This window comes from Acomys minous (assembly GCF_964271855.1).
Source record: "Acomys minous genome assembly, chromosome: 17".
Lineage (NCBI taxonomy): Eukaryota > Metazoa > Chordata > Mammalia > Rodentia > Muridae > Acomys > Acomys minous.
This window is the reverse complement of record NC_140500.1, coordinates 32,293,457-32,316,259: the sequence shown is the minus strand read 5'-3', so window position 1 is coordinate 32,316,259 and position 22,803 is coordinate 32,293,457. Positions and strand designations below refer to the sequence as shown.

Here is a 22,803-nt window from a genome sequence, read left to right as displayed (position 1 = left end):
GTGCTCAGAGATTAGCCTCTCTGCCCCGAGCCTAGAACCTAAGAAAAGTGGAGTTAGTGCACTGTGCCCTGGAATGCAAATGAGCAACTAGCCAGCTTCCTTCCTGTCTCTTCTGTGAGCCTGAAGCCTATACACAGGAGCAGGTGGCCCCGGCTGCCCTCTGTGCCCCCTGGGAGCAGGAACCCAGTAAATGGCAGTTGTAACCATGAGGAAAAAATTTAAGCCACACGTACATGTCAGCGATTCACACAGGGCCCCGATCCATGGGAACGTCCCAAGAAGCCAGAAGACAATTTGTGTCAGAAAACTCCCATTAAACAGCAAGGACAGGGTTTCTCTGTAAGGATGGTGACTTACAGTCTGGCTCCGCCACATCCCAGCCATGTTGGGGGTCATTAAGTGGCCTCCACACCTTCTCAGAACTTCAATGTTCTCCTCTATCCAATGACAATCCCGTGGAGACTACCCCAAGAAGGCCAAGCATCAGAGCTGGGGGGCTTCGCAGACACTCAGGACAAAAGCAGGAAGAAAAGAGGAGAGGGAAGAAGGAAAGGCCACCTATTGATGAACCTATATTGTCATCTGCTCCTGGGAAGAGGAGCCTCGGCAGGGCCCCTGGCACTGTGGCCACATCTTGTCCCTTCCACCCTTCCCCACAGCTCCCCGGGGGTCTGGGGTCCCTCAGCTGCCCTTCTGCAACAACCCCCTCCAAATGCCCATTGTTCTCTGTTGAATGGAGCCCATTGCTGTTGCCAGTGTTTACTCTTCACAGGGCAGTAACAGAACCCAGATTCTCCCCCAGATAAATTTGTAACTGAAAAGAGGCAGGACCATGTGATTTGATCTGTGTCCCCCGCCCCCCAACTTATTTCCCTCGGCTTAGTTTCTGAAGTATTTTAGATATTCCTGAATTATACGAGATTGTGTGTGTGTGTGTGTGTGTGTGTGTGTGTGTGTGTGTGTGTGTGTCTTTGCCTGCATTTATGTATTGTGGCATTTACATGCATGTTGCCCAAGAAGGCCAAAAGAGGTGTCAATTCCTTAGAACTGGAGTTATGGGCCACCATGTCGGTACCAGGAACCGAACCTGGATTCTCTGTGAGAGCAGCCAGCACTCTTAACCACTGTGTGTGCCATCCCTCCAGCCCCCCAAAGTTACTTTTAAAAAGTGGTCTATTTACTTTCATTTTATGTGCATTTTGCCTACATATAGGTCTGTGTTAGGATGTCAGCTTCCCTGGAACTGGAGTTACAGACAGTTGTGAGCAGTCATGTGGGTTCTGAGAATTGAGCTTAGGTCCCAGGGCTCTTAACCACTGGGCCATCTCTCCAGGCCATACAAATTACTTTTTTATCAAGGCCTCCCTCTGACCAGAGGAAAGCCCAACTACGCCAATACATTTTATAGCGATGGGTCCCTCCTGTAACTCATTAGGTCTGGTGCTGTAAACATCCTTGTTTTCAAGTTGGGGAAACCTAGGCACAGAGCAGAGAAGCAATTTGCCCAGGAACGTACAACTATATAGTAATTTTGAAACTCAGTGAAATGCAGATCTGACCAATATCACCACGACGCCCAGGAATTAACTGAAAGAGGATCGTGATCATAATAATGGCTATCAGGTCTTTACATTGCTTTTCCTTCTATGATTTTGTTTGTCCTAATCACTTCAAGTGAAGTTTTCCATGAAACAAATTGGTGGTTAAAAATACAAGGGAAACAACACAAATGGCTGTTGGTGTGGCTTAAATTACAATCACAGCCGAATAATACAAAACTCACCAGACTGGTTTTTTTTCCTGGTAGGAAAAAAAAAAGGAGAAAGAAGGTGATGGGTGCTTTATTTGAAGGAAAAGTGGCCAGAATAGTTTTTGGTTCAAGGCAATTTTATTTTTCTTGTCAACTAGAAACACTCCCTGCCCCCTGGCTCAAGATGACTAATTTTTGTGACATTTTTCCACACTGCTACCAACTAATGCATCCCCAGCCAGTTCAAAGAAGAATCCTGGCCTGCAATCTTGGCTCTAAAGAAGCAGCATAACTCAGCCAGTTGGTAATGCTGGGACTGTGGGACTGTGGGACTGTGGGATTGTGGGTGTAGCTCAGTGGTGGAGTGCTTTGCACTTGCAGGCCCTGGGTTCAATTCCCCAGTATGTTTGTGTGTGTGTGTGTGTGTGTGTGTGTGTGTGTGTGTGTATGTCTGTGTGTGTGTATGTCTGTGTCTGTGTGTGTGTGCGCACACACATATACACACATGACAACATGCCTTATATTACATTATTCTAGAAAGTTCTTTGACTTCATGTCTTACTTGGTCCTCCAGTAGCCCTGGGAGCAGAGAAGGCTGATTTAAATCTGTCTTGCTGATAGAAAGTGGGTAGATAAGTAGAAACATGGATAAGAGGATTATTTTATAAGCTAAGTATAAGGTTGGTCTTTCAAACTGTATCACAAAGCCCAAAAGCCAGAAAAGTCAGATAAATTTAATTCTAGAGCTATTTGTTTCAAAATTCTGCCTGGCAAAGCCACCATAAGCCCCACCAAGTTAGGAAGCATCACGGAAGAAAAGGCCTGGGGAGGAGTGCTATGAAATGTGGTATTCTCGACATGACAGGGAGGCCATGTCAGGAACTCACAGCTGCCTACCTGCACAAGGCCTGAGCAAGGTCAAGCCGGCCAAAACTCTGACATAGGAGGGGCAGGTGATCTCCAGGCTCTGCCCTGTTCTGAGGTGCTTTCTGCTGCTGGTAGCTTTGACAGGGAGGAAAATCATTCTTTCTTTCTTTTTTTTTTTTAAATATTTTATTTAATTTTAATTCATGAACATTGATGTGAGGGTGTCAGATCTTGGAGCTACAGACAGTTGTGAGCTGCCATGTGGGTGCTGGGAATTGAACCTGGGTCCTTTGAAGAGCAGGCAATGCTCTTAGCCACTGAGCCATCTCTCCAGCCAGAGAATCGTTCTTTCTTGAGAGTGTTACTGCTAAATAGAAAAAAATAAAATAAGAGAGAATGTTACTGCTGAGGAGATCTCTGTGCTCCAGAGGATGGCGTATGACCTTACCTATATGGGCAGCACTAACAGGACCAAGTGGGCTGTATTAAGAAGGAGGAAGAAGTTGTTGACAAGAAAAGAAAGGGGAAAGTATGAGGAGGAGGGTGTGTTGGGGAATAGGTAGGAGGCAGACATGATCGTATTTCATTATGCATATGCATGAACTTCTCAGAAATAAAGAAAAATGTAAATTCTACAAGCTAAGTCAAAGATAAATGACAAACTGAGACTCAGCATTTACAATGCCCATCACAAACCAATGGTTAATTCCTGCAGCAGGCAAAACCATAGGAATTTAAGGGCTGGAGAGTTAGCTCATCAGTTAAGAGCACTTGCTGCTCTTCCAGAGGATCCAAAGTTGGTTCTCTGTGCCACCATGGGGGCTCACAACTGTCTGTAATTCCAATTTTAACAGGTTCAATTTCTTCTTCTGGCCTCCTGAGATATACACATAAAATAAAAATGAACAAATCTTTTTTAGAAACATACAAATCTCCCAGTATACAAGTCTAACAAATAATCAGGTGTGGTGCCACATGCCTTTAATCCCAGCACTCGGGAGGCAGAGGCAGGCAAATTTCTGTGACTTTGAGATCAGCCTGGTCTACAAAGACACCCAGGTCTATTACACAGAGAAACTCTGCCTCAAAAAACCAAAAACAAAGCAACAACAACAAAAACAATTCTAACAAATACATATACCAAATGTTCTTAGCAGCACTATTAACAATCATTAAAGGTTTAAAAAAAAACAAAAAAACCTTAATGTCACTGTCTTAGTTACAGTTTCATTGCTGTGAAGAGACACCATGACCACAGGAACTTTTTTTTTTTTTTTTTTTTTTTTGAGACAGGGTTTCTCTGTGTAGCCTTGGCTGTCCTGGACTCCCTTTGTAGAGCAGGCCGGTCTCGAACTCACAGCAATCCACCTGCCTCTGCCTTCCAAGTGCTGCGATTAAAGGCGTGCGCCACCACGCCCGGCCACAGCAACTCTTATAAAGGCAAACATTTAACTGGGGCTGGCTTACAGTTTCAGAGGTTCAGTGCATTATCATCATGGCGGAAAACATGGCAGCGTCCAGGCAGACATGGTGCTGAAGGAGCAGAGAGATTGTCCTTGTGGGTGTGGCTTGAGCATATATAAGATTTCAAAGCCCATGCCCAGGAACACACTTTCTCCAACAAGGCCACATCTCCTAGTGGTGCCACTCTCTACAGACCTATGGGGACCAATTATATTCAAACTACCACATCCACAACAAAATATAGATTAACAAAACAACAGTATATTTGAATAACAGGATATTATTCAACTGTTTAAAAAAAGAAGTATTGATATGTGGCTTAGTAGAAATTAATCTTAAAAGCATTGTGTTATATGAAAGAAAACAGACACAAAAGGTCACGATATAAAAGATGTTTTTATATGAAATATTGGAGGATTGGGGTCTGTTTGGTGATGACAGGTTTTGGAAGTAAGCATACGGTTACTGTTAAAGTTATTTTTATAAAACTGTGTTTGTTTCTCAGTTTCTCTCTTCACCCAGCTATCACCCAAATAATTGAGACTCATATTATTTTAAGAATCTTCACAGCACAAGAATTGAGCAATTCTTAATCTACTCTTTTCTTTCTTTCTTTTTCTTTCCCCCTCCCCCCAGGACAGGGTTTCTCTGTGTATACCTGGCTGTCCTGGACTCACTTTGTAGACCAGGCTGGCCTCGAACTCACAGAGATTCACCTGCCTTTGCCTCCCAAATGCTGAGATTAGCATGCCCCACCATGCCCAGCCCTACTCTTTTTTTTAAAAGGTTTATTTATTTTATGTATATGAATGCCCTATCTGAAGTATACCTGCATGCCACAAGAGGGCAGCAGATCACATTATAGATGGTTGTAAGCCACCACGTGGTTGCTGGGAATTGAACCCAGGCCTTCTGGAAGAGCAGACAGTGCCTCTTAACCACTGAGCCATCTCTTTAGCCCTCTTAATCTATTCTTAACCCTCTAAACTAACCTGGTTTCCTCCCAGCATACATCCCAGAGATACTTGCACTTTGTAGCTTCCCCTGTTCCAGCTCCTTTCTGATGTTACCTTCACCTCCCTCTTGTGACTGAATCCCCTAGTTCCTCTTCTAACTCCTCCTCCCCTCGCTGGCAGGAAGTCCAGCCCTATTCTCTCCCCTGCTCAGCCACTGGCTGTAAGCTGCTTTATTGGCATACCAGAGGACAATTGGGGAGCACCGTTTACACAACATTGAGATAGGAGATTCTCAGAACAAGGATTACAACCAGATATGGGGGGAGGGTACAGAAATCAGCATTTAAATTACACAATAACCTTATGCCTACAGGTTATCACTCTATAAATATGCTAAGTGTCCTTTGATTCCATATTTCAATATGGCTGTTTTTTATTTTCATTTTCATTTTATTTTGTCTGTGGGTGTTTTGCCTACATGCATGTCTGTGTACTGTATGTGTACCTGCTACCATGGAGGCCATGCTAGTATGTCAGGTCCCATGAGCCACCATGTGGGTGCTGGGAATTGGACTTAGGTCCTCGGCAAAAAGCAGCCAGTACTCTTAACCTCTGCGCTAGCACTCCAGCCTTTGTGGTTACTTTTCTTTCTTTCTTTCTTTTTAAATATTATTAAATTTTTATTTATGTATATGAAGTTCTAGCTCCATGTACACTTGCATGCCAGAGGAGGGTATAGGTGGTTGTGAGCCACCATGTGGTTGCTGGGAATTGAACTCAGGACCTCTGGAAGAGCAGACAGTGCACTTAACCTCTGAGCCACCTCTCCAGCTCCAATTTTCTATAATATGTACTTTACCTCAGTATTAAACAAATCAAGGGCTGGAGAGATGGCTCAGAGGTTAAGAGCACTTGCTGCTCTTCCAAAGGTCCTGAGTTCAATTCCCAGCAACCACATGTTGGCTCATAACCATCTATAATAAGATCTGAGGCCCTCTTCTGGTGTACATGCAGACAAAAACACTGTGTATATGATAAATAAATAAATCTTTTTTAAAAAATCAAATTTTCAAGTCTATGTATGAGAAAAACACCAGCAGCCTAGAGGAAAAGTCAATAAAGGCTGTGATTGACAGTCCACAGAAAGGGACCTACATACAGATGCTACACACTTCACTCATGACCAGCATCTGTCAGGCGTAGCTAGATCCAGGTGCTTCAACAGAACCAACAGGACACTGTCTTCCTCTAACTCTCCATCTTGCCTTCCTGTAGGATAGCAGGTTCTCCCCATGAAATGGTAAAGGGACCCCCAGCAGCTCCAAGTTCTCTCAGCCAGGCAATCCCAGCAATAAAGACAGTTTTCCCCAAAAATTCCTGCAAATATCCTGGGAATGGTCAACTAGCACAGCCTAACCCTGAGCCATGGCTATCATGGATGAGAAGTAGGAACACAGTAAGCTTGGCTTGAGGCTATGGGATACAGATGCCCCAAACAGTGAACTTGGCTCCAGAGGTAGGGTAAGTTCCCTAAAGAGGATGGAGGTGCCATTCCAGAAGGAAAAGGATGTGTAAAAATCAACATCTTGGGGCCTGGAGAAATGGCTCAGAGATTAAGAGCACTGACTGCTCTTCCAGAGGTCCTGAGTTCAATTCCCAGGAACCACATGGTAGCTTACAACCATCTATAATGTGATCTGATGCTCTCTTCTGGCCTGCGGGTGTACATGCAGGCAGAGCACTGTATACATCATCATCATCATTGTAATAATAATAATTAATAAATCTTTTTTAAAAATCAACATCTTGTCTGCTAAGAATCACTTTGGGACATGCAGGATAGACACGTAGCAGAAGTGGCATGGCATCATCTGACATAAAGCACCTTCTCATCCAAAGCCACAACTTTCATCAGGCCCGTAGGTTAGACTGCTCTCACTTTACAGATGAGGAAATAAAGGTGCAGGCAATCCATAGCTAACACAGGGGAGAGGCAGGAGGAATTCAGCCCATCTGACCCCACATCGGTATCCTGTCCCTACACACACCAGGACCTGCTGACAGACCGCTGGACACGCTTAAGAAACTGGCAGGCCTGGGAGCATGCTCTGGCATGAGTTCTGTTGCCTGAAGAAAAGGCAGGTGGGCTGCGGACAACGTGGCTCAGTTGGTAGAGTGCTTGCCTTCTGTGCCCAAAGCTCCAACTTCCATCCCCAGCACTGTACAAACCAGAAGTGGCGGGACATGCCACTAATCCCAGCACTGGGACATAGATGTAGGAGAATGGGAAAGTCCAGGTCATCTTTGACTGAGTTTGAGGCCAGTATGAGGTAAATGAGACTCTGCCTCAAGAAAGGAAAGGAGGGGGGTCTATATGACTCTATGGCCAGCCTGGTCACTTAGTGAGTTCCACAGTGAAACTCAGTCTCAAACAGAAATGAGAGAGAGAGACAGAGAGAGAGACAGAGAGGGGGAAGGTAAGACGGGAAGGAAGAAGAAGAGAGGAAAGGAAAGAAAAGGAGCAAAAGGAGAGAAGGAAATTCATCTCTCGGCCATGAGGAGCTGACGTAGAGCGTGTGGTAGCATCTAAGGGATGCCGCAGAAGTCCTATGCCTTTCCAAGAAGAGCATGTTCCATTATGCAGCCCAGATGTCCTCCTTTACCATCTAAGGACTGACAGCCCCAGGGACAGTGATTCACAGATGGCTTCAGAGTCCTGATCCTGAGGAACAGAGGGACAGGCATGTAAACACAGGAGCTTTTCACTTCATGGCCAGCAGACTTCGCACCCTTCCAAAGAAGATGAGGCATTCGGATTGTGGTACCCATTGTGTTTGAGATCTTACCTATGCAAGCACACCCAGTCCCCCAGCCCTCATGGTCCCCAGGGGAGGAAATGTGTCTCTGACAGTTATTGAGAAAAGGCTGGAATTGTCCCCTCTTCCTGTCTTTCTTGATCAGCCTGCTTGGAAGGAAAAAGTGACCTACCCTTGTAGAGACTTCTAGAGTCTGCAATCTCAACGGAGAGCCTGTCCACTGATGGTTGGCTGCCCTCTCCCACATCCCTCAAACCATGCCCTGTAATCTGGCTTTTGTCCCTCACTGAGACTACATTCTGGGGCTGGTAGGACGGCCTAGTGCCTAAGGGCCTTGACTGCTCTTGCAGAGGACCCTGGCTTGATTATAGCAGCCACATGGCAGCTCCCAACAGTCTGTAACTCCAGTCTCAGGGGATCTGATGCCATCTTCTGGCCTCTGTGGGTGCTGCAAACAGGTGGTGCACAGACTTATATGCAGACAAAATACTCTACACCTATTGCAAAATCTAGCTATATTACTTTTTGGCATATACCTGTGGGGGGAGTGGGGACTGCCTCTGACATGAACCCTGATGCTCCCGATTTAATCACTTCCCCTTGGTGGGGAGGCCATGCGGGAGCACAGAGGAAGAAGATGCAGCCTATCCAGAGGAGATCTGATAGGCTGTGGGCAGACAGCCCCCCCCACCCCCATCAGAGGTCTAAGGGAGGGCCAAAGAGGGAAGGAGGGAGGGTGGGGACAGGAAGACACAAATGAGGGGGTAACAACTGACTGGGATGTAATATCAATAAATTGTTTTTTGTTTTTGTTTTTGTTTTTGTTTTTTTGGGTTTTTGTTTGTTTGTTTGTTTGTTTCTCGAGACAGGGTCTCTCTGTGTTAGCCTTGGCTGTCCTGGACTCACTTTGTAGACCAGGCTGGCTTCGAACTCACAGCGATTCACCCGCCTCTGCCTCCCGAGTGTTGGGATTAAAGGTGTGCGCCACCACGCCCAGCTAATAAATTGTATTTTTAAAACTAGAATAAAATAAAATAAAATAGAGCTGGAGGGGGAACAAGGGAGAATAAATGGGTGTCAGAAAGGCCAAATATCACATTTCCTCTCATATGCATGAAAGAGGAAGGAGGGCTATTTGAGGAGGACAAGGTCATCAGAGGGGAGAGGCGGCTAGGAGAGGGTAGAGGTGAAGTAAAGATGAGCAAAGTGAAATGATATATATGTATGAAAATGCCATAAGGGAACGCGTTACTTCATGAGCTACCTTCATTTTAAATAGGAGAACAAAGACATCTTGAGGTCTGACTGAAGGTGACAGACTGGTGGCAGCTCATCTGTAGTCACACACCACCTTTTGGCTTCATCGAAAGAACCTTCTTCAGATAATAAAGCAACACCGTCAACAATGGCAGACGACTAAAAAAGAAATCTGAAAACAAAAACTGACTCAAGGTGTCACTCTGTCGCTCCGGCTGGCCTCACACTTACTATCCTCCTTTCTCCACTTCCCCAGTGCTAGGGTTACAGGTGTACACCACACACACCCTGCACTAGTTAAATGTTTGTGTGTCCCTTATTCATACATTGAGGTCCTGACCCCACAAGTATGACAGGATTTGGAAATGGGCCTGTGGGAAGAAATCAGAGTTAAAAGAAGTTACGAGGGCATGGGATGAGTCATTATGGTAGACCCAGTACCCCTGAAAGAAAAGAAAGAGCCAGTAGAGAGTAACTGTTCTCCTCTCTCTCCCTCTCTTCCTCCCTCTCTCTCTCCCTGTCCCTCTCCCTCTCCCCTTCCCCCCCCCCCCAAAACAGAAGAATGAGAAGGAAGCCAAGAAGAGGCCCTCCGCAAATCATGACCATGCTCTCTGGTCTCAGACTTAGACCCTCTACAACTGTGAGGAAATGTACTGTTATATAAGCCATGCAATCTGTGGTATTTGGTGTGGCACTTGGAACAGGAAGCCTGAAGAATCACTCTTTCAACAGTGTAGGAAACAAAAATATTGGGGAGGAAACGCAGCTAACCCAAGTGGTATGAATTGACATTTTTTTTAATGAATTAATTTACTCACACATTCAACCATTATCTATCTCTTAAGTACCTAATATGGAGTAGATACTGAGCTAAAGGTGCTGACAAACCAGGCAGATGTTGTCCCTACTGACCCAAAGATAACAAGGAAACCAGCAATAGTAATTCACCATAATGGAAAAGCTCAGGGTGACACAGGGTCTCACAGTAAGACATCTGGGTGAGGCCTGGCTCAGTGGAGATAACGCATACCTAGCCTGCAGTAAGCCTATGCCAGAGCCCCAGAGACACATAAGGGTAGGTGTGGTGATGCACACCTATAACCCCAGCTCTAGGAAGGTGCAAGCAGGAGGGTCAGAAGTTCAAGGTCAACATGAACCTGTCTTCAAAAAAATAAAAACCAGGAAGGATATGGTAGTGTACACCTTTAATCCCAGCACTGAAGCAGGTGGATCTTTGTGAGTTCCAGGCCAGCCTGATATACATAGCAAGTTCCAGGCCAGCCAGGACAACACAGTAAGACCCTGTCTCAAAAGAATAGATAGAAAGAAAGAAAGAAAGAAAGAAAGAAAGAAAGAAAGAAAGAAAGAAAGAAAGAAAAGAAAACAACAAAAAAAGATGAGTCAGATAAAATATATGTTGTTGCTCTGAAAAGGGCAGGGCTTTGAAAGCACTACCTCACTGTCTCCACGTGTTACATCAATGGACTCCTCCTCCAGGTGCAGGTGATGTCTTTCTTTTCTTTTCAAAAGAGAAACTGCTTCCCACAGAGCAACCATCAGGATGTGGCCTCCCTCTAGGGTTAGCTGCTTCCTCTTTGTCTTGTGACACCAAGACCTCACCATCTCTCCCTGGAGCACCTTCAATAGCTCCCTACTGGCTTCTCTGCCTCTGTACTTGCCTCCCTATTAGCCTTTTAAACCAGGAGACTAGTGTGTGCAGCAAATCATAACACTCTGCTGTGGCCCCCACTTGGAATTGAATGCACACTCTTCCACATGGCTGGGCCTCTACCCATACCTCTTTCCTTCCTGATCCCTGAGGTCTGCATCCATATATATACATGCATGCACGCATGCATATACATGTATGTATGCATCATACACACACATACATGCATACATTTTTTTTCTGGAATGCTCCAAGTATTGGCTGCTCAAGTAGATGTTCCTGAGACCTTTGCTGAGGTCCTCTTCTCAGAGAGCTATGCCCACACTTCCATTCCAAATGACAACTCCGGCACACATCTCATGTTTTGCCTTCTTCATTGTATAACATACAAAGCTTATTAATATCGCATTATTCACATAATGACTGTTTCCAGATTCTGCACCCCATATCCCACCAGGCCTGAATGTCTAAGATAACTTTGTGTGGTGGTGGAAATGTCCTGCACCTGTGCTGCCCACTGTGATATCATTCGAGGTGGCTACTGAACACTCCAAACACAACAGATTTGATCACAGAACTTTCATTTGGGTTTTCTTGTAAGGAGTTGAATATGTGGCTGAGGTGTATGTGGGGGGGGGGGGTGGGTAATAGGTTAGTTCCTCTGGTGGTATGAATGAAAATGGCCTCCAAGCCAGGTGTGGTGGCGCATGCCTTTAATCCCAGTACTCAGAAGGCAGAGGCAGATCGCTGTAAGTTCGAGGCCAGCCTGGTCTACAAAGCGAGTCCAGGACAGCCATGGCTACACAGAGAAACTCTGTCTCAAAAAACCAAAATAAAAAATAAAAAAAAGAAAGAAAGAAAGAAAATGGCCTCCATAGACTCACAGGGAGTGGAACTATTAGGAGGCGTGGCCTTGATGGAGTAGGTGTGGCCTTGATTGAGTAGGTGTGGCCTTGTTGGAATAAGTGAGTCTGTGTCACTGAGGGTGGGCTTTGAAGTTTCAAATGCTCAAGGCAGGTCCAGTGTTGCTCTCTCTTCCTGCTGCCTCTCCAGCCTAATGTCTGCCTGTGTGCCACCATGCTTCCCACCATGACAATGATGGACTTAACCTCTGAACTGTAAGCCAGCCACAGTTAAATGCTTTCCTTTATAAGAGGTGCTGTGGTCATGGTGTCTCTTCACAGCAATAAGATGCTAACTAAGACAATGCTCTAGCAGAGCATCTTAAGGATGTAAGGAGGTGGGGCAATGTCTGTGATTGTCTCCCCTATAACATACCAAGTGGTTGGAAAACATGTCCACACTGCACAAATACCGACAAATGAATCCCCTCCTCGGGACCTCTGATTGGTTCTCCTCCCTCCCCTGCCCGCCCCCCTCCCGGTCACTAAAGCCTCTGCACCCCGTCACCACCAGAGTTTTGCTTGCTATGCTGACCTTAGGTATTTGGCAGAAGCACCAGGTGCCAGGGCAGCAGAGTCAATTACTCCCTCCACTGCACACCATTCGGAGGCCCACGCCCCCCGTGCGGAGGTGGGGCGGTAATGGGGCCTTACCAGGCTCTGGTAAACACTGCAGCTGCTTCCTACCCAGTCATCTGAGCTTTATGGAATGTGGAAATGGCTGGGCCTATAAATCCATGTGAATGATTCGATTCGCCGCCTCCTCCTCCTCTTCCTTCTCCTCCTCCTCTTCCCCCTCCTCCTCCTCCTCTTCCTCCTCCTCCTCTTCTGTGTAATGTTGGAAGGGCAGGAGGAGGGAGAATAAGTCAGTGTCAGGTCAAGAGGCTGAATTCAATTAAAATGGTTTTTGGACTCAATCGCTTTAGGAAATGAAATCAGCATCAGGCTGAATAATATATTTCTTTTGCAAGTTAGGGTCCCTCCTGGGTTCTCTTTAAGCAGAGAGATAATTCAGAACAGACGTTAAGTCCAGTTTTATGTCTACTCGGTGAGGGTTAGGCCATCTACATTATCCCACAGTGCTAAGACCAAGCTCCCCAGCACCACCGCCCCTCCAACAGCCCTAAGTGATGACTGAGAAAGATTCAGCCTCCGAGGCTTCTAGAAAGTACCTTGGGAAACTGTGCCCAGGGCTACACAGGAAAAGGGTAGACACAGATGCATCGGGGTATCAGCCAATACAGGGAATCACAGAGTGTGGGGCGACTGTTTAAGAGGCAGGACAAACTGAGCTCGGCTCCACACGAAATGCCTCAAAAATTGTGCTTCCCGGAGAAGCAGGGTCTTGCTGCAGGCGATACACATGTGAGGCATCAGAAGGGAACTCCTGGGGGGTTTACATCAGTTAAGTGTGACTGCTCGGTTTTCCGTGGTACAGCTCTAAGACTTGCCTGTGATGAGATCTAATGTCCCAGACAAGCATTCTCTCTCTCTCTCTCTCTCTCTCTCTCTCTCTCTCTCTCTCTCTCTCTCTCTCTGAATTTTTCAGAGCCACTCCACCACGGAAAGAGGCAGGAGCCAATAGTGTCTGTCTGTGGTCATCTGCACATAGCAGGTTTTGAATTAGCCTTTGTGAGGGTAAGTGTTTGTGATGCCATGGGGGTGGACATCTCCTTAGAGTGCCGTGGACAGTGCCCCTGGGTATCAGGTGCTCTGAAATGTATAAGTTGGCACTTAGGAAGGCCTGACAAGGTGCAAGCTTGAACACAAAGCCATTTTCAATATATCTCAGTGAATGGCCACAACAGCTCTAAAAATAACTATAGTATCCCCCATTTTACAGATTAGAAAAGTGGGGGGGGGGGGCTCTGAGAGGTTAAGTCGCACGGGAGACTCATGGAAAGCTGAGGTGGCTGCTAGCCAACTTGAAGCAAGGATCTGAGCTCCTCATTCCAAACCTATAAGAAGGTTTGTCCTATCAAAACCACAGTTATCTTAGGAGGGAATTAGCCATGGACCGAACTGTACCCCCACTAACCAAACCCATATGTGAATGTGATGGTGTTTGGAGAGGTGGGTCATCAAGTCAGGGGTCTCAGGATGATGGTCCTTAGAGGACCAAAAAGAAAAGATGGTTCTCAAATACTGATATAGCAAAAAAGTCTGCAGGGCTTCTTAACCTATTTCTGAGCCCCATACTGCTGCTCAAGAGACCCGGAGCAGGACTGGGAGCTCTATATATCTAGGTTCTACTGAAGTTACCAGTGTGGATACCATACTTTGAAAGCCTCTATCTGAAAATACACCAAGAGGACTGAGACGATGGGTCAGTGAGTCCAACATTTGCCTTGCATACATGGGAACCTAAAATAGAATCTCCAGAACCTACAAAAGCCATTACAGGAGCACACATCTGTAATCCCAGAACTCCTATCATGTGTCATGAGGCGAAAAACCAGGAGAATTCCTAGAAGCCTGTGGGGAGCTGGCCTATATAGCAGTGAACACATGATGTAGAAGATGAGGACTAACATGCAAGTTGCCCTTTGACCTCCACATAGACTCTGGGGCACACGTAAAAACACATCCACACACATACCAAAATACATATTACATAGTGTTTGCCTATAGGAACTGGCTCTAAGGATGATAAGTTTTTATTATTCTTTGAAACTGTAATATGATTATATCATTTCCCTCTCCCCTTTCCTCCCCCTAAACCCTCTTGTATACACTTCCTTCTCTCTTTCTAATTAATGGCCTCTTTTTTCATTATATATATATATATATATATATATATATATATATATATATATATATATATATGCATAGATTGATAGGTAGGTAGATAGATAGATAGATAGATAGATAGATAGATAGATAGATAGATTTCTAAATATAATCCACTCAGTCTATATAATGTTACTTTAGGTATGTTTTAGGACTGACCATTTGGTACTAGCTAACCAGTTGATGTGCTCTTGCCTGGGCAGGGCTATTTCTCCCCACCTCTGCTTTCCTGTAGTTCTTGTGTAGGGTTGAGGCCTCCTACTCCAGCATTCCTAGTGTTGTTGGTTTTGTTCAGTTCATGTTCAGACAGTCATGCTGCTGAGACTTTATAGGTACAGCTTCTGATACTCTTAGGAGACACACTCTCACAGGAAGCTTAGATCTTCTGTACCTTACAACCTAGGAGGTTTATCGTAGATGTACCCGTTGGGACTATACCTGACAGCACAACAGTACCTGACATGTACCATGTGATTTAAAAACGTGTTCCACAACTCTGCGTTTGTATTGTTCGTAGTCTTCTGTAACGGTTTCTGTCTGTTGCAAAGAGGAATGTCCTTGATGAGGGGTGAAGACTACACTTATCCGTGGGCTGAAGGACAAACACTTAGAATGTAGTTTGGGGTTATGCTGGTTTAGTAAAGTGATGGTTTTGGGTTTTCCTCTAAGACTCATGACTTCGCCAGTCCTTTGCAGTCGGCTACGTTTCCAGTACCAGGCATGATTTCCCTCTTGTTCAACAGGCTTTAGGTCCAATTAGAGAAATGCTGGTTGCAGCCAAGGTATGTGTGCCACTACTGCACCTTAGGGCTACTGTGCCATGCTGGTCGCTGTTGTGGCTTATAGACATCATAACTGGGTAGGACTGTTGGTCGCTTCCCTCATTTAGAAGCTTACGCAGTTTCTTCTGGTACCATGAATGTTGGTCCTCAGGGAGGAAGCTTTCAAATAAATCAGTTCCAGCTCAGGGCCCTCTGGGCTCTGGATCTGAAGTACATGGTGTTCTTTGTCAGTAGGAACTTACCTTACAGCTCTGGGGAGCAATCAAGGGCAGTGACAATAGTCTGTAATGTTCTGGAAGTCCCTTGGACAACCCTGACCAATACTCAAAAGAGGGCTTCATATATCTGGTATTGGGATTTTTGTTAGATGGTCTTTGAGTCTTTGAGGCAGCACTGTAGGCCCAGATGGAAAAGTTCCATTTAAACTATATAAGTAATGTATATTTATACACAGAATTATGAGTATTGTAGATATTAATGATGATTTTAATGTCATATAATATTACTGTATTATATTTAATATTAATAATAAAAGTGTATGTGTTAACTGGATGTGGTGGTGCATACCTTTAATCTCAGCATTTGGGAGCAGAGGCAGGTGGAGCTCTGTGAGTTCAAGGCCAGCCTGGGGTCTACCAGGACAACTAAGGGTATGTAGAGAGACAAGTCTCAGGAAAAAAAAGTGTATGTGTTTTATGATTAAGTTCAAATATATGAGTAGCATTACAGAAGTAAAGGTAATCCTTAGATACAGGTGTATCAAAGCCAGTCCTCTTGCATGTAAAATTAAAATTCAGACAAAACTAATCCATCGAGATCAAAATCAAACTTGGCTGCTATGGAGCTAGAAGAGTCTACCAGGAAGGATCATAGGGAGTAATGAGTAAGAGAAATGCTTGTCTTGATGGGCACAGGAGTCCCTTGGATAAATATATCTACAGAAACTAATCAAATTGTATATGGTCTATACATTGCTCTATGTGAATTTTGGGTTTTGCTTTGTTTTGTTTTGTTGCTTTTTGGTTTTTTGAGACAGGGTTTCTCTGTGTAGCCTTGGCTATCCTGGACTTGCTTTGTAGACCAGGCTGGCCTCAAACTCATGGTGATCTGTCTGCCTCTGCCTCTCAAGTGCTGGGATTAAAGGCACGTGCCACCACCACCTGGCTCTCTATGTGAAATTTCACTCACTAGAAAAACCCACTGTGGTCAGCAAAGGTGTCATACACGCACAGCATAGATACCACAGTCCATACATCTATGTGACAGCTAAAGTTACAACTATGCAAAAATGATAGATATATAAAAGTGCTGGCCACGTGATCGCACAGGAACTGGAAACTGAGCAGAGGGGAGGTTGGAGTCTATTAAACCTCGTCTCTATTTTTGCTGCTGTAGTTCAATTTGAGACGTGGTTTGTTTTGGGGGGTTTTGGGGTGTTGTTTGTTTTGGTTTGTTTTGTTTTTTGGATTTTTGAGACAGGGTCTATGTTAGCCTTGGCTGTCCTGGACTCGCTTTGTAAACCAGGCTGGCCTCAAACACACCGCAGTCTGCCTGCCTCTGCCTCCCAAGTGCTGGAATTAAAGGCGTGTGCCACACCACATCCGGCTATCAGTGGATTTTTTTTTTTAAATTCAACTCCTTTTTGTCAGTGCTGCTGGTGTCTTGGGCTACTGTTCCAAGAAACTCCACACTTCTGACATCAGTAATTAGAGAAAACAAAGGCAGAGGGTCGGCAGGGGCAGCATGCGTGGTTCACGCCACCCAGGGTCTGCATTGTTTGGGTTTGTTATCGTGACTGCTGTCGCCTGCGCACTTGGACTAAAGTCCTCACTTTGCCTAATGCCCCAGATGCTGGCTGTTGAGAGTAGCCAGCTTCACCCGCCCTCAATTCAAGCACGGCCCTGAACCCAGGTATCTATGTGACCTGAGGGAAAGACCCTCCCTCAGCGGCCTTTTCCAAATGGCTGCCAGACAGGAGACTCACACCATCCCTAGCTGTAGATAACACCAAAGGACCGTCCCACTGTCAGAAATTCCCATGGGACTGGCAGTCAGCTGCACTCACACCTCTAATACAGAGATGGGGATCCAGTGTGGGACTGTTGGGGCCCCCACCAAAAGCAAGTTGTCATTTCTTCCTGTTGGGTTTACATTCCATGACTGGCCTTTCTAACAAGACAAAAGACGGGAAGAAAAAAAAAAAAGACAAAAGACGGGTGAAGCAAAAACATAGCACCTAAGGAGAAAAAGCACAGAGTAGCAGAGGTCATGGCAGACGTGCGGGGTAATTTTACTCTTCTGTCCTGCCTCCTGGAACTTAAGTCCATAGAAGACGAGCTAAGAAAGACTACAGTAGAGCTGAAGAGATGGATGGCTCAGCAGTTGACAGCACTGGCTACTCTTCCAAAGGGTTTGGCTTCAATTTCCAAGACCCACAGAGCAGCTCACAGCTCTTTGTTACTACAGTCCTGAGGATGTGACACCCTCTCCTGGCCTCGGTGAGCACTCCATCACACGGGGCACATACATGCAGACAAAGCACTCATACACATAAAAATAATAAAGTAGTAACTTTTTTAAAGGACAGACTAGGCTTTCTTTTTAAGTATATGGGCATTTCTGTTGTTGCCACAGAAGCTCCCCTGACCTTATAGAGAAGCTGAAATCATGGGAAGGAGACACAGAATTCTTTCCAGAGGACACCGCCACTGTTGATGTCACTTTGCAGCAGTGCCTACATGCCATTGATGAGTGTGGAGGGAGAAGAAGGAAAAGAAGAAGTAGTAGTAGTCATCGTCATATGAGTGGTTTCTTTCAAACCTGAGAGGAAAATATGTCTTAAGAGTAGCCAAACTGGGTGGTGGTGGCGCACGCCTTTAATCCCAGCACTTGGGAGGCAGAGGCAGGTGGATCCCTGTGAGTTCGAGGCCAGCCTGGTCTACAAGCGAGTTCAGGACAGCCACGGCTACATGGAGAAACTCTGTCTCAAAAAACAAAAACAACAAAAAAAGAGTAGCCAACATTGGGCTGGAGAGATGGCTCAGAGGTAAGGGGACTATCTGTTCTTCCAAAGTTCCTGAGTTCAATTCCCAGCAACCACATGGTAGGTTATGACAATCTATAATAAGATCTGAATAAGATCTGGTGCACTCTTCTGATGTACAGGCATACATGCAGACAGAACATTGTATACATAACAAATAAGTAAATCTTTTTTTTTTAAGTAGCCAACATGCCAAGCAGTGGTGGCACATGCTTTTAATCCGAGCACTTGGGAGGCAGAGGCAGGTGGATCACTGTGAGTTGGAGGCCAGCCTGGTCTATTGAGAAACCCTATCACGGGGAATTTAAATAAAAAAGAAAAAGAGTAGCCAACATTATACTAAGTGGGAAAATATCGAAGTGTTTCCTCTAAATTATGGGAAAGGTTTTCCCTTCGCTCCTTTTTATTCACATTTATTTTTATTTTATGAGTGTTCTGACTACATGTACATATGAATGCCACATGGATGCAGTATCTGTGGATGCCAGAAGAGGGCATCAGATCCCCTGGAACTGGATTTATAGACAGTTAAGAGCTGCTGTGTGGGTCCTGGGAATCAATCTGGGTCCTCTGAAAGAGTAGCAAGTATTTGGAACCACTGAGCCTTTTCTCCAGCCCTATGTCTTCCACTCATATTCAACATAGTACTTGAAGTCCTGGCCTGAGTGTTAAGGCACAAGAAAGAAAGAAATGGGATATAAATGGTTAGAGAAGTCAGACTGTCCTTACTGTCATATAACTACCATAAGATGACAACCGTGCCACCGGAGCTCTGGAAAACTATCCCCATTTCCAAATGGCATGAGCCTACACTTAAAAGAACTGTAAAAGTCCACTAGAGAATAAGAATAAGCCAGGCAGTGGCAGCACATGCCTTTAATTTCAGCACTCAAGAGGAGAAGCAGGTGGATCTCTGTGAGTTCAAGGCCAGCCGGGTCTAAAGAGGGAATTCCAGGACAGCCATGGCTTGTTACACAGAGAAACTCTGTCTTGAAAAAAGAAAAGAAAGAAGGAAGGAAAGAAGGAAGGAAGGAAGGAAGGAAAAGAGACTTGACAAACTCTTTCAGCAAAGAAGCAAGACATAAGAACCACCAGCCTTTTACATACTCATAGCACACCTGTAACCCCAGCACTCAGAGAGGCAGAAGCAGGCGGATCTTTGTAAGTTCAAGTCCAGCCTGGTCTACACAGCAAGTCCAAGTCAACCAAGGCAACACAGAGAAACCCTGTCTCAAAAAAATCAAATAAATAAATAAATATGACCTTTACAATGAAAACTTTAAGAGACTGAAGAAAGACTTGTGGAAGTTCCTAGAATATGAAAAGATCTCCTATGTTCATTGACTGGCAGAAATAACATTGTGAAAAATATCAATTATCAAAAGCTATCTACAACGCAAATAGTAATTCAAAATAGATCAAAGGCCTTAATGTGAAGCCTAAAACTCAAATAGGTAGGGAAAAACCCTTCCAAGTAGAGACACGTGCAAAACCGTTCTGCAAAACACTCTAAAAGCACAGGAAATAATTGCAAGAATTGGCAAGTGATATTATATGAACTAAGAAAACAACCTTCACACGGCAAGGGGCATAGTCAGCAGAGTGACACAGCCTATGGGATGGGAGAAAATCCTTGCCAGCCATGTATCAGACAGGGTATTAATATCTAAAATTAATGTTAGTAACCAATATCTATAACTTAAAAATTAAACACCCCAAACCAAATCATCTAATCAACAAATGGACTAGGGCTGGCAAGATGGCTTAGTGGGTGAAGGCACTCACCAACAAGCCTTATGACATGAGTTTGACCCTTGGGGCTGACATGGTAGGAGAGAAACACTTCTACATTGCCCTCTGACTGACTGCAGCATGTGTGTGGTTGCACACCCACGCATGCACATACACACAAAATGAATTTAGTAAATAAATAATAAAATAAATGAACTGGATAAACAGCTCACACAAAAAAGTAGAATTAGCCAAGTAAATACCAAAGTAAATGCTTATGGTAGTTGTGGGCACTGGTTACTCTTCCAGAGGATCTGGGCTCAAGTCCTAGCACCTAGCACCTAGCGCTCACATGCGTCTATAACCCTGTTTCCAGGGAATCCTACACTCTCTTCTGGGCTCCACGGGTACCAGGCAAGCACATGTTGCACAGACATATATGCAGGTAAAGCAATCATTCATATAAAATAAAAATAAATATTTTGAAAATATGTAAATAAGTAACATTCCTTTGAGATTCCATCTCAGACTAATGGCTTAAGAAAATAATAATAAAACAAATGGCATTAAACACTGGAGATGATCTGGAGAAAAGAGGAACCCTTACTCATTGCTGAAGGGAATATAAGCTTGTGCAGCCACCATGGAAATCTGCACGGAGGTTCCTCAAGAAGCTGAAAATAAAGCTACCAGGTGACTCAGCTGTACCAAGCTTGGATATACAAGAACAGGGCTTCACGTCAACAAAGCACAGAGATGCTGGTGCGTCCACAATTGTTGCTGTGCCGCTCGCAACAGCCAGGAAGCAGAAACCGACCAGATACCAGTCCGCAGATGGGTGGCATGCGGCTGAAAAGAAAAATGAAGTCATGACATCTGCAGGAAAATCATTATGTTAAGGTGAATGAGACAGGCTCAAGAAATAAAATGTCATATTTTCCCTGCTACATGGACATGTGCATGTGTGTGCATGTGTGTGCAAGTGTGTATGTGTGTGTTTATATACATGAGTGTGTTTGTAGGTCATGAAACTAGAAAGGGATCATGAGGGCTAGGAAGGGAGCTTTGGGAGAGGAGAGGGGAGTGTCTGAAGAAAGGAAGGAAACAAGCCAGAGGAAGTAGGAAGTTCAGGGGGGAGGGGGCAAAGAGAGAGGGGAACAAGTGACAAAGGATGTAGGAGTACATAAAAACGCTGTAATGGAACCGTTGCTTCCTGTGCTTAGTCAGAACAACAACCACACACACACAAAAAAGTGAAACAAGGTCTCACTATGTAACCTGGCTGTCCTGGAACTGATTATTTAGACCAGGCTGGTTTAGAACTCACAGAGATCCTCCTGCCTCTGCTTCCCAAGCACTAGTATTAATGGCAAATTTTATAACCACCGTACTTGGCTCTGACAACAAACAAACAACCAACAACAACAAAGTAAAGATTGGCTGGGAGACAGCTGAGTCATAAACCACTCCCTGCCCCAGCATGAGGACCCGAGTTTGAACTCCAGAACTCACATATTTTTTTAAGAAGCTGGGCATGGTGCCACTCGGTTCTGATCCCAGCTCTGGAGAAACATCCCGGCTCACTGGGGCTCACTGGCCCGCCAGCCTACCCTAATTAGTGAGCTCCAGGCCAGTGAGGGAACTGTCTCAGAAAAGAACCAGGTGCAAGTCTGGATTCTGATCAAGCCCCATTTATTGAAAAAATTTCACAGAGTTTTTATAGGCACGGGGACATGGGTATTTGCGTAAGCAAGGGTTGCTATGGATACCTAACTGTGAACTGCTCCAGCAGGTGTCTACCTTTACAGCTGCTATAATCACAGAAGAGGGAGAAATTCCAGAGAGAGAGACAGAGATAGAGACAGAGACAGAGACAGAGACAGAGACAGAGACAGAGACAGAGACAGACAGAGACAGAGAGAAGTTGTAAAAGATCTGGTTAGTCAGGAAAAAGTTCCCGGAATTGCTGCTCGTGGGCAGCTGGCCTTTAATCTGATTTTACCATTAGTCTTACTAGAAAAGCTAGTTTATTGCCAGAAAAAGTAGCTCTTACTATGAACTCAGAGGTCTTAGAATGACCGTCCCCCACAGGGATTGTTTTGGCTCACAGTCTTAGAGGGTTCCATCCAAGGTTATTTGGTTCTGTTTCTTTGTTTTTTGTTTTTTGTTTTGTTTTGTTTTTCCAGACAGGGTTTCTCCATGTTAGCTTTGGCTGTCCTGGACTTGCTTAGTAGACTAGGCTGGCTTCAAACTCACAGTGATCCACCTGCCTCTGCCTCCCGAGTGTTGGGATTAAAGGCGTGTGCCTTCACGCCCAGCTGGTTCTGTTTCTTTAGGCCTGTAGAAGTATTAAATGACTCACCCAATGGATCCAGGAAAGAAAAGAGAAAGAAGAAGACAAAGTCCCACAAGTTTCTCCAAAAACTTCACACTAGGCCCTCACCTTACAGTTTTACCACCTACCTGTAGCATCAAGCTGGGAAACAACATGGGCCCTTGGTTACACTAAAGCTCCAAATCACAGCAAGTTTAACTTGTTATTGCTGGGCCACAGAAACTCTCACAGTAAGTAGCCTGGATATTAACCCTCTGTTAGGCACTGCATTGGTAAGCACTGCCTCCGACAGCACAGGATGTACTTTGAGTTCTGGTGCCATGTAACTTGCCTGCTCTGTTGTTATTTTTGTCTCTGCTCTTAGTGTCACTGTCAAAAAATGATTGCCAAATCAACCGACCACATGTCAAGATTTCCTACATGTATCTCTATGCTTTTCCG

General features: G+C 44.9%; 1 long non-coding RNA gene across 2 annotated transcripts in view; it reads right to left on the bottom strand.

The window, feature by feature from the left end:
• Positions 1-2,842: 2,842 nt before the first annotated feature.
• Positions 2,843-22,803, bottom strand: part of LOC311588785 — a 73,015-nt gene continuing 53,054 nt past the window's right edge. For both annotated transcript variants that reach the window (XR_014776336.1, XR_014776337.1), the window contains exon 4: positions 2,843-2,984. This is a non-coding gene — a long non-coding RNA (uncharacterized lncRNA). The remainder of the gene's footprint in view (positions 2,985-22,803) is intronic.